General features: G+C 38.4%; 1 long non-coding RNA gene across 2 annotated transcripts in view; it reads left to right on the plus strand.

Annotated features, from left to right (window-relative positions):
• Positions 1-15,620, plus strand: part of LOC135970164 (uncharacterized) — a 71,802-nt gene extending 56,182 nt beyond the window's left edge. Inside the window, exons 2-3 of one of the 2 annotated variants that reach the window (XR_010585686.2) lie at positions 5,573-5,708; positions 15,369-15,620. This is a non-coding gene — a long non-coding RNA (uncharacterized lncRNA). Of the gene's footprint in view, positions 1-5,572; positions 5,709-6,087; positions 8,095-15,368 lie in introns of those variants that run through there. The other variant, XR_010585685.2, reaches the window with a different exon arrangement.
• The last annotated feature ends 1,930 nt before the right edge of the window (positions 15,621-17,550 follow it).

Below are 17,550 nucleotides of genomic sequence, written 5' to 3' on the forward strand. Positions count from 1 at the left end.
GATACTTTCAGCTGTTAAGAACTTCTATCTGTTAAGAAGGTATCCCTTACATTTTGGAGAGTGACTTACTGTATTTTAGTTGGTTAGCATCTTTTACCCAGAAAAAGATTTAGATTAACATCAAAATCTGTAAGAGAATCAAAACATAATATTAATATTTTTGTAATAAGGCATCTGAATATAAGATTTTGTCTATTAGAATGCTAGTCAAACTTATCAATAAATTAAAAATGTGTAATTGAGTAATTGATTGAAACTTGTAATTTCTAAGTTGAAATAGCTTTGTTTGTAAATATTAGATCATTTTAGAAAACTTGAAGTTCTTATTTATAAGTTTAATTTATTAAATGTACAATGTAATTTTTACATATTTAGGAAAAGTTTGTTCAATTAGACAGTTGTAGTATTTAGAAGGAAATAAATTATTTGAAATTTATAAATGTTGTTTTATATATTTGAAGTTTTAAAATTAATTTTGTAAGTAGGATCAACTATGAATCAAAGTCTCCTTAAAAGTGATTGTTAAAACTTTTTAGACTGACATGTATAGTATATATATAGATTGAATTTAAAAGCTTACAGAAGAAATAAATGTTTTGAATTTTTAACTTTCAAAAGGCTGAGACGAGATGAATTTGTAATTTTAATAAGTTGAAAATCATTTTTTAAATACCAAAGTAAACCCTTGAATAATTCTTTCTCTGTCCAGGCATTCTCCTTGAAGACATAAACAAAAACACCTCCCCAGCCCACCTACACCTGCAAAGCCTCAAATGCAAAGTCATCGAAGAAATAGCAAAAAGCTTCTCAGGGCCACCAATAGGAAGGCAGATGAATTTAGGAAAGAACAGAGACAACCTATGTCCGTTCTCTAAATTAGGACTCTAAGCTTTACAGTGTTGAGAGAAAAACAATCAAATGGAATATTTTGATCAGTAATAGATTTCAACACTTTTGTACTTCATACACTGCTCTCTTTCTTTAGAAACATTTGGAAGAGTTTTACCATGCAAAGATCAAAACAGCAAAGCAACTCTTCATAGCAATTACCAAGTCAATGTATTTCACAATAGTCCCTTTAGTGCGGGTTGTAAATGCGTCTCAGCGTATTTCCTGATTTGCTTACACAAAGGAGGGCCCTCAACTTTGAAAACTTCAGTCTTGAGGGCTAAATCGAGGTAGTGCTCATGAAAAATTAGAACAAAACTTTTTCATTCACATTAGAATGTAATTGCTATTTTACTATAATTGATTCATATCTATTTTGTAGATTCTGGAAACTTCTAACTGCACAACTGTTTTTTTTTTTTTAATTAGCAAAATAAACAAATGCATTCAATGGAAAAACTATACAATACAATGAAAATACTGATATATGAGTGTTTCTTTAGTTATAAACATTAATGTAGTTGTGGAATTATATATACCATCCCATGCCAATTTTGTTCTTGAAATTGTGAAAAATCATACTTTATTTACTGTGCATTTTGGTTTCTTTTTTCTTTGTTTTTTAACTGAGACGGAGTCTTTTTCTGTCGCCCAGGCTGGAGTGTAGTGGCACAATCTTGGCTCACTGCAAACTCCACCTCCCAGGTTCAAGCGATTCTCCAGCTTCAGCCTCCCAAGTAGCCGGGACTACAGGCACGGTGGCACCCAGCTAATTTTTGTATTTTTAGTAGAGACAGGGTTTCACCATGTTGGCCTGGCTAGTCTCGAACCCCGGACCTCAAGTGATCCTCCCATCTCAGTCTCCTAAAGTGCTGGGATTATAGGGATGAGCCACTGTGTCCCGCCTGGTTTCTTTTCTAGAATCGTGGCTGGCTCTTCGTCCTGCCCTAATGAGGGGTGGGGGCAGCTTGTGCATCTTGTGAGCAATGCTGCTTCGCTACTGGCCCCCTCTGGCCTTCAAAATCTTCATCACTAAAGGGAGGGTTGAAGGATTACCTTGGAAGAATGTGTTGATACTCACAGGATACTGTTCTGGAGTTTATTATTCAGAATTAGTCTTGTTTGTGGTGAAAACAGTAGAAAAATAATAATGACTCCATTCATGGCTATTTGAGCAGTCCCTATTAGGGCACTTAGGTGGTTCTACTTCCTAGAGCAAAGCTCCGTAACCCTGGATAAGGTACCAAACCTTAGTTTTCTATCTGTAAGTTGAGAGATTCGTCTCTTCCTCACAGGATTGTGAGAGGATTCTGTGATAGGGAAATGGGCCCAGTATCTGACCCATGGCACAGCACTCAGTATGTGGCAATGAAGAGCCATCAGTGCTCATTAATAACCCCAAACCACATCCTGGCTTAGCCACACCGTGAGCTGATCCAAGCCTCCTGTTAGCAATTTCAAGGCTCTTCATTCTAGAAGTCATCTCCCACTTGATACTGTCATACCTCCCCCAACTTCTCTTTAGATGTGTTGCCCAATGTCTTAGGGTTCCTTCCTTCCCTTGCTCCTCCTGCCTCCAACAAAATCTGTTTTTGAGTGAGTATCTAATAACCTCTTGGTCTAAGTCATTATTTCTTTTTATCTCATTTTTCCAGGTTTGTTGAGGTATAATTGACTAATAAAAGTTGTATATATTTAAGGTACACACAGCCTTATGCTTTGATATACATTGTGGAATGATCACTTTAATCAAGTTAATTAACATATCTGTTGCCTCATGTAGTTGCATGTGTGTGTGTGAACACCAAAGACCAACTTCTTAGCAAATTTCAAGGATTCATACAGATTTGGAAACTCTAGTCGCCATGTTATAAGTAAGATCTTAGAATTTATTCATCTTACAAAACCGAAACCTTGTACTCCTTGACTAACATGTCCCTTTAAAAGGGTCACATGGCTTTAGACCAAAAAAGTAGAGCTTAAATTCTATATTTCAGGCTATCGGAAGAGGGTAGCAGAGGCATCTGAGGGTTGAAACACTTGTTTGAACTCTGGTAATTATATTTTTCAATATTCACCTTCTCCACCTACTTGTAAAACTGGCCTCACTAGGCTGAGTGATTTCTGGCACCCTCTTTCCCCCAAAATCTGTTTCAGAGGTTAGAGTGACCTCTTAAGGAATGAGTTATTCAGGAATTTCAAATCTGTCAGAAGGCATAATTCAAAAATCTCTGGGCATGAGTGGGGTGTGGAGTACTTACCAAATAAAATCCTAGTTTTAAATTTGAGCACACAAACTTTAAAACTTTGGAAAGTAAAATGTGCTTGACTTTGTGGGTGTGTGGTGTGAACATGTGTGGATAAGCATGTGTGACTGCGTGCATGTGAGTGGTAAGAATCAGTGTATGGGGTCTGTGGTTGCATGTGCATGTGTGTACAAACATGTATGGGTGATGAGTATGAGTGTGTGTGATGTGTGGTGTGTGTGGTATATATATGTGTGTGACTGTGTGTGTATTGTGTGTATGTAGTATGCATGATTGCATGTATGTTGTGTGTATGTGGTGTGTGTGACTGCATGTGTGTGTGTGGCACATTGTGACCTCTGCTGAAAGAGCAGTTCAGGTGATAGAAGCCTCCTGTTCAACCACAAAACAGATTGTTTTCCTCCAAATTCCCCGGACATTGTGGAGCCCTGAGCCAGGATTACTATCTCTACCGTGGAGAGGGAGTTTATTCCAAATAAACATTGTCTGTAAAGTTGACAGATTCCTGAGATGAACTTTAGCTTGAGTTTCTATTTACTATAAGTTCCTAAGAAAACGTTGAGAGTATAATTTGTGCTCAAATGCTTCAGTCAGAGTGAATTGTAGGATGGAGGAGATAACTTGAGTGTTTAATCTGTGCAGGTGCTGTTTCATTTTTTTTTTTGTTTTTGTTTTTTGAGACGGAATCTCGCTCTGTCGCCCAGGCTGGAGTGCAAGACTATTTTTGAGAAGTGGCTCTGGCTGTGTCAGTAGCATTTCCTTCCCCGGCCAAAGGCCACTTGCTCCTTTTTCCTTTGGTATCCTTTCTGAGCCATGGCCTGTCATTCCAGGTATTGCTAATTCAGCACATACATGCCATGATCCCATGTCCTTCGGCTGCGCCCTGCCAGGTGGAGTATGTTGCACTGTCTAACGCTAAGAAAAAGGGGAGCTCTGGAGCCAGCAGAGGGAGCTTTCTGTCCGAATTGGAACTGCCTTCAAACTTGCAGCACAGATTCACACTCTTTTTAAAACTTTAGAAGGAACTTTCAGGCAGCCTGGCTTTGTGCATAAAGTAGCATGTATAACTCCATATCGGAGGCATCTATTCAATGCTTCTTGTGAGTGCCTTCCATGTGTTAGTTTGCCACTGAGGGAGACTACCTGCAACTCTCCTGCACGTTGATTTCAGGTTAACCTTTTCCCTCTCCACGGTGGAGATAGTGATCCTGGCTCAGGGCTCCACAATGTCCGAGGAATTTGGAGGAAAACAATCTGTTTTGTGGTTGAACAGGAGGCTTCTATCACCTGAACTGCTGTTTCAGCAGAGGTTGAAACTTACCCCCCAATCCCTCCCCACATGCAGTCATACACACCACATACACACACCATACATGCAGTCATACATACTACATACACACAATACACACACAGTCACACACACACAAATATATATATATATATATACACACACACACCACACACACCACACATCACACACACTCACACTCACCACCCACACTAAATCTTGTGTCATTGCCCTGGCCTCAGCATAAAACCATAGTGTGAGTCTGGACTCTATATGAACTTTCTTGTTCTTTGTTCCTTCATTTATAAAATGAGGCCACTACAACCATGTGGTAGAATAAACAATGACCTCAGCAATATAATATAACTTAGTGCTAAAGCCAAAACCGGGATCAGAGAATAACAGCATCTCAAAGCTGGAGAGACCGGGGTAGCGGAGCACTTGATCCAAGCCCCCATCTGAGGAGGCAGAAAGCTTCCAGGACGGGAGGGTGTTTTCATATGGCAACAGTCCCAGGACTTACGACTATAGCCTCTTGCCCAATGTATTGGGTTTCTGCAGCCTTGTGTGTGTGACTTTGAAGAGCCACATGTTTTAACTCCAGGGAAATGAAAAGTGAGCTATCTGATGTGGCTTATGCATGAACCCACATCCTTCCATGAAACAATACCATTCCAAATAGAAGCAGCAATGGTCAGCCTCATTCGGTTTCTATTTCGTCTATAGAATTCGTGTTTTGTGTGATCATTCATTCAGCAAATCTTTTTTGAGCTCTTCTTGTGTGTCAATTACTGTGTTGCCTAGTGCGGCTGTAGCCACACTGCAAGCACTGCCTCTGACAGTTTATGAAGAGTGCTATGCTGAATGCGGCTAGTTTGGCCATCTTCTATGTTCACCTCCTTCCATTTCCTGGCTCTAGTGTTCTGAATCTCCACACTGCACTTTGATGCCTACAGAGTCACTGTTTCATTTGTTTTCGGTGGTACCAGACATGCAATTTACCAAATATTCCCAGCTTCCTGCCTTGCAGGCCCGTGGGAAGTTTGCATTTCCTGGCCCACTGGGGTGGAGTAGAAACACGTGACTAGTTCCGGCCAGGACCTGTGAGTGTGATGTGTTTCACTTCTAGGTCAGAGCACCTCTACCTGGTTCCATATCCCTCAGACAAGGAGCTCCAGAGAAGGGCTGGTGCTGCTCCCCAGTCTGGCTCCCTAAGGAACTGTAGAAACAGAGCCTTTTGCTGACTGCCAAAAGCCGTGTGCCAGGTATGAGAAATCAACCACTGGGCTGTTTTTTTGTTTGTTTGTTTTACAAGGAGTCTATCCCAACTCATTACCTTCATATAGAACATAGCAATTGGGTTCCTGCTTTATTTGGGCTAATCGCTAGCATGTATTCATTTATTGATTGATTCATTCATTTAACAAATAGGCCTCCAGTTCCTCCTGTGTGTCAGGAACAGTTCTGGGGATTCACCTGTGAACACAGAGTGAACCATCTTCCCCAAGTCAAGCTGATCTTCCAATGGAGAAGAAAGGGAGTGATCACACTTAATGGGAAAAACAAGCTGGAAATAAAACCAAAAACACGAATCCAGGTGGGCTTTGTCATTGCTGAGACTACTGATAAATCCCAACATTTCAGGGTACTGTGCAGGAGACTTACAGACACCAGAAACCCGAAGGCGGCATCCACCTGGATAATGCTGGAAGGAAACATAAAAGGCTAGAGAAGGCCCAGACCATATGAACTTGTTACGGACCACTGATGATGCTTCAAGATTGCTGTTCAGGTGAAGGAAACGCCATGACCACCCCAAATCAATCACAGAGAATTCCGTGACTGAGGAAATGCTCTCCATTCTTTGCCTTCTCCAACACCTGTTCTCACTCAGCTCAATCTAGCCTCTTCTTTGGCCACATGAGTAGGGTCAGGAGTTAGCAGGAAATAGAAAGATGGGAGTAGGAGAGAATGTCTGTGAGAAAGGTAGAATGGTCCCCTTCCCCTTACTCCTCCAGGCACAAAGGGGAGACTTAAGCTCATGGATAGTGAGAATAATTTAGCAGCATCTTCAAGCTGAATCCCAGTACTCCGCTTTCTAGTTTATGTGGTCTTGGGCAAGCCACTTGCCCTCTAGGTAACTCGATTTATTCCTCCAAAATGGCAATGATACCTGTCTTGCAGCATTGCTGTGAAGGGGAAGGCAAGCTGAAGAGTACCACATAAGAAGGACTAACTGGCAGCCGTTATCTTATGAGGGTAGAATGTTTTTCCCCAAGTGCGTTAGCATCTGTTGTCCACTTGCTTTTTTAAAAACTATTGTAGAGATGGGGTCTCACTATGTTGCCCAGGCTTGTCTCAAATTCTTGGGCTCAAGCTATTCTCCAGCCTTGGCCTCCTAAAGTGTTGAGATTACAGGCATGAGCCACCATGCCTGGGAATTGTCTGCCTTCCTACAACACTCCTGAAGAGGATGGCTAGAGAGGAACTCATGTTGTAATCCCCCCAATGAGAAAGATGCACACTGGTCTACAAAATATTACCTCTTTGTTGTTAGGCCACTATGGTTACTTCTTGAGAAATCTGCTTTCTACTGAACATCAATTTATATTTCAAATAAATGAACATCTATAAGAATACATGTCTGATTGAATATGAACAGGTGAGTTTTTAAGTACCTGGATCATGGGGATTCTAAATGCTAAATTCTGGGTGTATTTGGAACTCATCAATTAAGAAATCCTTCCAGTGGTGCTTATTAGTTGATATTTTAGGAAGCTAAACATTGAGTAGAAGTATTTAGAAATATTCCATCTGTGCTTGTGAAATCCTAAGGACTGACCTAAGCCTGGAAATTGTGAACTTTTGAATGTTCATCTGTGCTGACTTCTGCTAGGTCTGTGAGCTTCCCTTACTCAATAACCCAGACTAGCTCTTAACTTATTCTGCATGAGAGATACTCTGGAATTCAAACCCTTAAGCAAGCATCCATTTGATTAGAGTTTATGGTAGTTTTATGCATGAAAAAATACCTGACCATTTACTATTTCTTTTAGGGAGTTGGTTAAAGAATGATGGCAACCTTGGAACATTATGCTATAGAAGAACTACTGCTTTCTAGAAAATGCTTTCCTGTTTTACATATGCCATAACCCCATATGTGGGTGTTGGCATTTGGTGTTTTAGATGATGAATAAATAAAACATACTAAATCAAGTCAGTGCTCATTTCCATCACTCTAATGGAGTGTTGGGCATTATTGTGATAATATCCTTAAAATAACTGAGTAAAAAACAAAAAAGTCTTCCAACCACAGCCAGTTAACTTCCCTATATAAAAAATGTAGGTTCTTTTTTTATTAGGCTACAAAACTATTTCAAGCAAATGGAAACCAAATGTGCACCAAAAAAGAGCCCATGTGTATTTTCAAACTCTTGTACCTCAATGGTTCATGCCTTTGGGCTCTACAGCAAAGAGCAGCCAAGTCTCCCTCCTCCCTTTGTGCCTTTAGGAGGGAATAAAATACATACCTTTTGAGAACATGTTTGTGTGATTGTATTAAGCAAATGATATATTAAAATAGTCCCAAATGTTTTGAACAGAACCATTTTAATATTGGATTAAAAGCTACCAAAATAGTAAATACATGATTGTTAAACTCCAAATACTCTACTTATTGGAAGAGAGCATTTAAAAAAAAATAGAGAGGTTAATCTTATTTTTAAGAGTCCTGAGACATGGACTTCTCTGATTTCTTGATGTCTGATGAGCAAGGACCTGTGAGTCTCTTAATCACTAATGCCAATGGAATTTAATGCTCTAAAATTAAAATTTCCCTTTTAAGTCAATAGGTACTCCTTTTATACCAAGAGGGTCTGAGGGGTAAGAAATGTATGAGAATATGACCAGGACAGACAATAATCAGGGAAAAGGAGTAGATCCCACATAGGCACACACCCATCAAAGTCCACACTCACATATACATATCCACATGCACAGACACTCAACTTGTAAGGCTTAAGTTCATATCATGTCCAACATCAGAGAGGTTTAAATTTTTATTTTCAAGCCAGTGCCCAGGGATGGGCATCTCCAGGGAGCTGAGGATTAGCACCAGGCAGCCCTGCTAACCATGTCTACATCCCTACAGGCACAGAACAAGCCAAAGCCTTTGCTGTATGTTGGCAGTGCACTTTTATGAATGTAATTTCTATTGCTGTTTTTAGCCTTTTCACATCGCGTAATGTGAGGCCTTATACTTGTTAAAAAATGTACTTTCAAAATTGAGAAAAATGGTATTCAATGGTCAATGTTTTGAAGAAAGTTTCTTGAATTTCCTTGTGTATTTTACTCCTTGAGTCTTTCCTGCTCTTGGGATTCATATAATGCTATGTTCTTGGCAAGCTGGGCTGCTGTGGCAAACACGGTGTAATCAATAAAGGAAAAATTAAATGCCGTATTATGGGCAAAGCAGGTCTGGCCATAATCCAACGTGAGCCTTTCCTGTCCTCTATATTTATTAGACTTCACATTGCCCTTGTTCACATTCGCCTTAATAAAAGCTAAAAGAAGTGCCAAAGAATAGATTTGTTGAATACTTGACGCCTGTTTTTCTCACCATTAAAGCATCAGCTCTGATTAGGAGAAGCACTATATCCAGTGGGAACCAGAGCCGGTAGTGGCATTTGGTGGGGGATTTCAAATGCACAGATGTGATCTTTGGACAATGGAAAATCAAATGAGCTGAAGTTGGACGAAACCAGATGTAGAGGCTCCAAACTCAACCAAATGCATTGTAAAGAGGCAGTTTTGCTGCTGGGGTAAAGTGATCCAAAAGTTAAACATTTGATGGTGAGTTAAATAAGACTTGCCCAGCCCACACAATGCATCATCTTGAGGTTCACAACTCTATTTCCCCAAGATGAAGAAATCATCTCAGCACAAGTGTTTTAATGGGATGTAAAGAGGATGATCATTTCTCAGAGCCTTGGAGATGCAGCATCTGAATGGGCTCAGGTTTTGGAGGGTGCTCACGCCAAAGGCTCACACACTCTCCACTTGTCATTTCCCTTAGAGATGCAATTTGAGGGAAAAGATTCATCCTAACCTCCAACTTTTAAACCAGAAAGACAATGTTTTCCTAGTGAAGTCCAAACCCTCTTGTTGGTATGAATGTTCTGGGGAACCAACTTTGCTTTAAGGGGATCACTTATTAAGCCTAGGATTGGAACAAACATTTTCAGGAATCTGTCAGTTAGTGCCTTCTGAACCGCTCCCTGCTCCATTGTAGGATACAGCTCTCTCGAGAACCAACTCTGAGGCTCCGGCACAAATTATCTTACTTGACTTGAACTGTAAAACCATTGGCACCACCTTACCTTTTCTATCATAATGCCTAAGAATAAAACCCCACAATCCTTCTGTTTGTTCCTCCTGCATGTGTCTTTTTTAGTTCAACTTCCTTTCATGATATGTTAAAAATCCCATTGACGGTGGGTGCCAAAAGCATTTAATTCCACCTGTGGAGTATGAATTCAAGGTAGCTTCTGCTCACGGGTGGCTCCTTCCCCTCCAGAACAGCCTTATCCCTGAGTTGGTGTCCACCATGATCCTGGAAATCAATCACTCTTTGGATCTGCAGTCCAAGGAAAGTGAATACATGTTTCGGTAATTGAAGGGAGGGCGATTATGAATAAATCACAATATAACTCTATCTTGAAACTGATGTATTAATTTTAATTTGTAATCTAAGATGTTCAGAAGGAGGAGGCTTTGGGATTCTTCAAGAAGAGGACTCTGCTAGAGAAGAATGAAAAGGTTAAAGCTGAAGGGGCTTAGTGAATGTGGGATTGAATTCCTATTCATCAAGAAGCTCAGAGGGGTGGGGGCAAGGAGTGAGGACAGTGTTCCTGTGAACACTCAGGGAAATAAAAATCACAAGTGAGTTGAACAAGTCAACAGAATGTGAGGAATGAAAGTAAGGTGGGCTTTTCCCTTTGTTTATTTCTGATCTGGGAAAGGAGCTGATCCACGACAAAGGGGCAAGGGAAAAGGTACTTTAAGACCTTGTTTAAGTTCAGCCATTTGTTGACCAAGATGATCAGTAACAGAAAGACATTCACATGCGTTATAACTGTATGCTTCAGAGAAGGCCCTGAACTAGCTTAGTGTTAAAAATTAAGGTAATGCAAACACATTGTTTAATAGAAGTGCATGGAGGAATTTATGATGGAAAGGACCTGCCTTCTTTCCCACATTTCTCCTTCCCAAGGCCTGTCTTCAGAGACAACCACTTTTGATCCTCATTATTTGGGAACAGCTCATATTTCTAAATAATATGATTCTATACTAATAATTAGATTGATAAAATGAGCTTATACTTATCTTTCTTATCAGCTTTTGACATTGTGTAATTGCTTTCCAGTTTCTTGTGTGTAGATGAGCTTTTAGCTTTCTCATACCTCTTCTCTCCCAATGTGTCTTTGTTTGTTTATCCTTTAGTATGCATTTTGTTAATTTTCTTTAAAGTTTTTATTTTGAGGTAATTATAGATTTACATACAATTATAACAAATAATGCAGAAAGAGTTCATGTACCCTTTACTCAGCATTCCCCATCCTGCACAGGTAGTAGTCCAGTATCATCACCAAGATATCAATATTGATATAGTCAAGACGCAGAACACTACATTGCCACAAAGATCCCTTGTCTTGCCCTTTCGTAGCTACTCTGCTTCCTTCTCATCCTCAGCCTCTTTTTAACCCTGGCAATCACTACTCTATTCTCCATTTTTATACTTTTGTCATTTCAATAATAATATTAGCATTATTATTGGAGACAAGGTCTTGCTGGAGACCAGTTGCACAGGCTGGATTGCAGTGGCACAATCCGGGGCTCAAGAGATCCTCCACCTCAGCCCCCTGAGTAGTTGGGACTACAGGTGCATGCCTCCACACCTGGCTAGTTTTTCTATTTTTTTGTGGAGACAAGGTCTCACTTTATTGCCTAGGCTGGTCTTGAACTATTGGCCTCAAGTGATCTTCTGGCATCAGCCTCCAAAGTGCTGGGATTACAAGCATAAGCCACGATGCCTGGCCTAATAATATTATATAAATTAAGTTATACAGCATGGAAACTTTTGGAATTGCTTGTTTTCATTCAGCACAGTTTACTGGAGATGGATTCAGACTTTTGCACGTTATCAATAGTTTGCTACTTTTGTTGCTGAGTAGTATTCCAAGGTATGGCTTTGCCACAGTGTGTTTATCAATTCACTCATTGGAAGACATCTGGATAGTTTTCAGTTTTTGGCAATTAGGAATAATGCTGCTATAAACATTCATGCATAGGTTTTTGTGTGAATCTAAGTTTTCATTTCTCTGGGATAAATTAAAGGAGTACAATTGCTGTTTTATATGGCAGTTGCATGTTTAGGTTTTTAAGGAACTGCTCAACTGTTTTCCAGGGTGGCTGTACCATTTTACATTACTGTCAGCAATATTTGAGTGATCTTGTTTCTCCACATCCTCACTAGCATTAATTTTGTATTTGTGGCTGGGCGCGGTGGCTCACGCCTGTAATCCCAGCACTTTGGGAGGCCGAGGCAGGCGGATCAGGAGGTCAGGAGATCGAGACCATCCTGGCTAACACGGTGAAACCCCGTCTCTACTAAAAAATACAACAAAATTAGCCGGACGTGGTGGCAGGTGCCTGTAGTCCCAGCTACTAGGGAGGCTGAGGCAGGAGAATGGCGTGAACCCAGGAGGTGGAGCTTGCAGTGAGCCAAGATCGCGCCACTGCATTCCAGCCTAGGCAACAGAGAGAGACTCTGTCTCAAAAACAAACAAACAAACAAACAAACATTGTATTCGTGTTGTGGTGTCTGGCTTATTTCACTTAGCATAGTGTCCTCCAAGGTCATCTGTGTTGTTGGAAAATGTGTTTCAGCTTTCTTTTAAAGGCATGTATATGTGTATATATATGTAGAGAGACAGAGAGAGAGAGATAGGGTCTCACTCTGTTGCTCAGGCTGTAGTGCAGTGGTGCAACCACAGCTCACTGTAGCCTTGACCTACCAGGCTCAAATGATTCACCTCAGCCTCCCAAGTAGCTGGGGCTACCGTCATGTGGCACCACACTGGGCTAATTTTTGTATTTTTAGTAGAGATGGGGTTTTGCCATGTTTTTCAGGCTGGTCTTGAACTTCTGGACTCACGTGATCCACCCACCACCTCAGCCTCCCAAAGTGCTGGGATTACAGGCATGAGACACCATGACCAGTCTTGAATCATATTTTATTGGATTTATATATCATGTTTTCTTTATTGGTCATCTATCAATGGAAATTTAGTCTGATTTCATATCTTGGCTATTGTGTAGAATGCAAAAATGAGCAATGGCAGTGTAGATATCTCTTTGAGGTACTGATTTCATTTCCTTTGAATGAGATTGATGGGTTCTTTGTGAGGGAACTCCATATTGTTTTCTATAATGTCTGCCGGCGCCAGTTTACATTCCCACAAACAGTATACAAGTTTCCTTTTCTCCACATCCTCCCCAACACTTCTTTCTGATAGTAGTCATTCAAATGGGTGTAAGGTGTTATGTCATTGTGCTTTTGATTTGCATTGCCTGATGATTAGTGAAGTTAAGTTGGTCATTTGTATGTCTTCTTTTGAGTAATATTCATTCAGGACTTTTATCCCTGATTAAATTGGGTTATTTATTTTTTTGCTGTTGACTTGCATGAATTGCTTATATATTATGAATACTAACCTATTATCGGACATATGGTTTGCAAATATTTTCTCCCATTACATAGGTTGCCTTATTTCCAAAAGATTATTTCCTTTGCCAGGCAGAAGCTTTTTAGTTTGATGCCATTTCATTAGCCTATTTTTGATTTTGTTCCCTGCACTGTTTGTGTTATATCCAAAAAATTATTGCCAAGACCATTGTCAAAAAGCTTTTCCCCTATGATTTCTTCTAGTAGTTTTATGTCTTACATGTTAGACCTACTGACCTAATTTGTCTTTAGAGACATTTATGGCCGTATTTTACACTTATATTTTATCTAATATAAGCGTAGCTACTCTTGCTTTCTTTTGGTTATTTATGTCCTACATGTTAGACATAAAACTAAGATGTTTTAATCCATTTAATTAAGTCTTTCATCCATTTTGAGTTGATATTTGTGTATGGTGTGAGATAATGATCTAATTTTATTCTCCTGCACGTGCATATCATATTTTCCCAGCATTATTTATTGAAGAGATCCCCACTTTGTGTTCTTGGCACCCTTGTCAAAGATGTATGGATTTATTTCTGGCCTTTCAATTCCATTCTCTGTTGATATGTCTATTTTTATGCCAGTACCATACAGTTTTAATTACTGTAGCTTTTAAATATGTTTTAAATTATGGAGTTTTATGCTTCCAGCTTTATTTTTCTTATGCAAGTTTGCTTTGGCTATTCTGGGTCTTTTGGGGTTCCATATGGATTTTAGGATTGTTTTTCTATTTCTGTAAAGAATGCCATTGAGATTTTGATAGGCATTGTATTGAATCTGTAGATTTCTTTGAATAGTATGGATATTTAAAATTCTTTAATTCTTCTGTTCCATGAATATGAAATGTCCTTCCATATATCTATGCTTTTTTAAAAGTTCTTTCATCAGTGTTTTATAATTTTCAGTGTATAAGTCTTTCAAATTTTTGTTGTTTATTCTTACATATTTTCTTCTTGTTGTTGTTACTGTGAATAGGATTGTTTTCCTAATTTGTTTTTGGATAGTTTATTGTTTGTGTATAGAAAAGCATTTGATTTTTGTATGTTAATTGTGTATCTGATTTTACTGAATTGATTTATCAGCTCTAGTATTCTTTAAATTGAGTATTTAGGGTTTTCTATATATGTAATCTGAAAATGAAGATAATATTACATCTTTTCAGCTTTGGATGCCTTTTCTTTTTTTTTCTAATTGTTCAGGCTGAGACTCCCAGTACTATGTTGAAACAAAGTGGTAAAGTGAATATTCTTACCTTTTACCAGATTTTAGAGAAAATAATTTTAGTTTCCTCCCATTGATTATGATGTTAGCTGTGGCTTTTCATATCACCTTTATTGTGTTGAAATAAGTTCCTTCTATACCTATTTTGTTGAGAGTTTTATGTATAAATGTATCTTATATTTCATCAAATGTGATTTCTGGGTCTATTGAGATAAGTATACTTTTTTTTCCATTTTGTTACTGTATTGTATCATATTGATTGATTCGCGTAAGTTAAACCATTCTTGTATCCCAGGGATAAATTCCACTTAGTTATGATATGTGATACTTTAAATTGCTGCTTAATTTGGTTTGCTAGTATTTTATTGATAATTTTTTGTATCTATGTTCATTTAAGATATTGGCCTGTTGTTTTTCTTTTCTCTAATGTCTTTGGTTTTGGTGTCAGGGTAATGCTAATCTCATTGAATCAGTTTGGAAGTGTCTCTCATCTATTTTTTGGAAGAGTTTGAGAAGTATTGTTATTAATTCTTCTTTGAATGTTTGTTAGAATTAATCCATGAAGCCATCACATCCTGGACTTTTCTTTGTTGGAAGGTTTTTGGTTACTGATTCAATTTCCTTAGTTGTTATTGGTTTGTTCAGGCGTTCTGCTTCTTCTTGATTAAGTTTGGGTAGATCATATGTGTCTAGGAATTTATTCATTTCTTCTAAGTTATACAGTTTGTTGGGCATAGAATTGTTCATAATAGTTCCTTATGATCCTTTCTATTTCTGAGACATCCATTGAAATGTTTCCTGATTTTGAGTCTTCTGTGTTTTGTTAGGCTAAGTAAGTGTTTGATTAATTTTATCTTTCAAAAAACCGAATTCTTATTCATTGATTATTTTCTTTTCTTTTTTTTTTTTTTTAAAGTTTCTCCATTCAGGACATAGGCATGGGCAAAGACTTCATGTCTAAAACACCAAAAGCAAGAGCAGCAAAAGCCAAAATTGACAAATGGGATCTCATTAAACTAAAGAGCTTCTGCACAGCAAAAGAAACTACCATCAGAGTGAACAGGCAACCTACAGAATGGGAGAAAATTTTTGCAATCTACTCATCTGACAAAGGGCTAATATCCAGAACCTACAAAGAACTCAAACAAATTTACAAGAAAAAAACAAACAACCCCATCAAAAAGTGGGCAAAGGATATGAACAGACATTTCTCAAAAGAAGACATTCATACAGCCAACAGACACATGAAAAAATGCTCATCATCACTGGCCATCAGAGAAATGCAAATCAAAACCACAATGAGATACCATCTCACACCAGTTAGAATGGCGATCATTAAAAAGTCAGGAAACAACAGGTGCTGGAAAGGATGTGGAGAAATAGGAACACTTTTACACTGTTGGTGGGATTGTAAACTAGTTCAACCATTATGGAAAACAGTATGGCGATTCCTCAAGGATCTAGAACTAGATGTACCATATGACCCAGCCATCCCATTACTGGGTATATACCCAAAGGATTATAAATTATGCTGCTATAAAGACACATGCACACGTATGTTTATTGTGGCACTATTCACAATAGCAAAGACTTGGAATCAACCCAAATGTCCATCAGTGACAGATTGGATTAAGAAAATGTGGCACATATACACCATGGAATACTATGCAGCCATAAAAAAGGATGAGTTTGTGTCCTTTGTAGGGACATGGATGCAGCTGGAAACCATCATTCTTAGCAAACTATCACAAGAACAGAAAACCAACCACCGCATGTTCTCACTCATAGGTGGGAACTGAACAATGAGATCACTTGGACTCAGGAAGGGGAACATCACACACCGGGGCCTATCATGGGGAGGGGGGAGGGGGGAGGGGGGAGGGATTGCATTGGGAGTTATACCTGATGTAAATGACGAGTTGATGGGTACAGCACAGCAACAAGGCACAAGTATACATATGTAACAAACCTGCACGTTATGCACATGTACCCTACAACTTAAAGTATAATAATAATAAATAAATTTAAAAAAAAAAAAAGAAAAAAAAAGTTTCTCATTTGATTTATTTTTAGTCTTTTGCCAACTTTGGGTTTAGTTAGTTCTTTTTCTAATTCCTTTGTACGGTGTTAGGTTATGGAGGGGTAAAGAGCTTTCTTCTTTTTAAATATAAGTATTTATTGCTATAAACTTGCCTTTTAGTGCTACTTTTGTGCCATCTTTAGGATTTAGCATGTTGTGTTTTCATTTTCATTTGTCTCAAAATACTGTTAAATTTTTCTTTTGCTTTCTCTTTTGCCTAATGGGATGTTCAACAGAGTGTTGTTTAGTTTCTACATATATGTGAATTTTTTTGCTGTTACTGATTTCTGGTTTTATTTCATTGTGTTCAGAAAAGGTACATCAAATAATCTTGATTTTTCTTAAGTGGAAGATTTTTGTGTGTGTGACCTGATAGGTGACCTATTCTGAGGAATATTGTGTGTGCACTTGAAAAGAATGTAAGTATACTTTGGCTGTTAGGTTGAAATGAAGCTATTAGGCTATTTGAAAGACCTGCACAGGTCTTTGAAATGAGGCTATTAGGCTCTTAGGTTGAAATGAGGCTAAAGGCTATTAGGCCAGTTTGGTCTATTGTGTTGTCCAGGTACCTGCTTATTGATTTCCTGTTTGGTTGTTCTATCCATTATTGCAATTGGGCACTGAAGTTCCCTACTATTATTATATTTCTGTCAATTTCTGTCTTTTGATCTGATACATTTTCTCTCAATATTTAGGTGCTCTATTACTGGGTGCATATATATTTAAATTGTTATATCTTTATGTTGAATCAACTATTTTATTTTTATATAATGACCTAATTTATCTTTAGAGACATTTATGGCCTTATTGTACACTTATATTTTATCTAATATAAGTGTAGCCACTCTTGCTTTCTTTTTTTGCCATCTCTTTACTTTCAGCCTATGTGTCTCTCTAAAGTGAGTCTTGTAAAAAACATATCACTGGATCATGCTTTTTAAAAAATCCATTCATCCACTCAATGACTTTTGATTGGTGAGTTTAATCTATTTGCATGTAAAATAAATACTGCTAAATG

This window comes from Macaca fascicularis, chromosome 3 (genome assembly GCF_037993035.2).
Source record: "Macaca fascicularis isolate 582-1 chromosome 3, T2T-MFA8v1.1".
Classification (NCBI taxonomy): domain Eukaryota; kingdom Metazoa; phylum Chordata; class Mammalia; order Primates; family Cercopithecidae; genus Macaca; species Macaca fascicularis.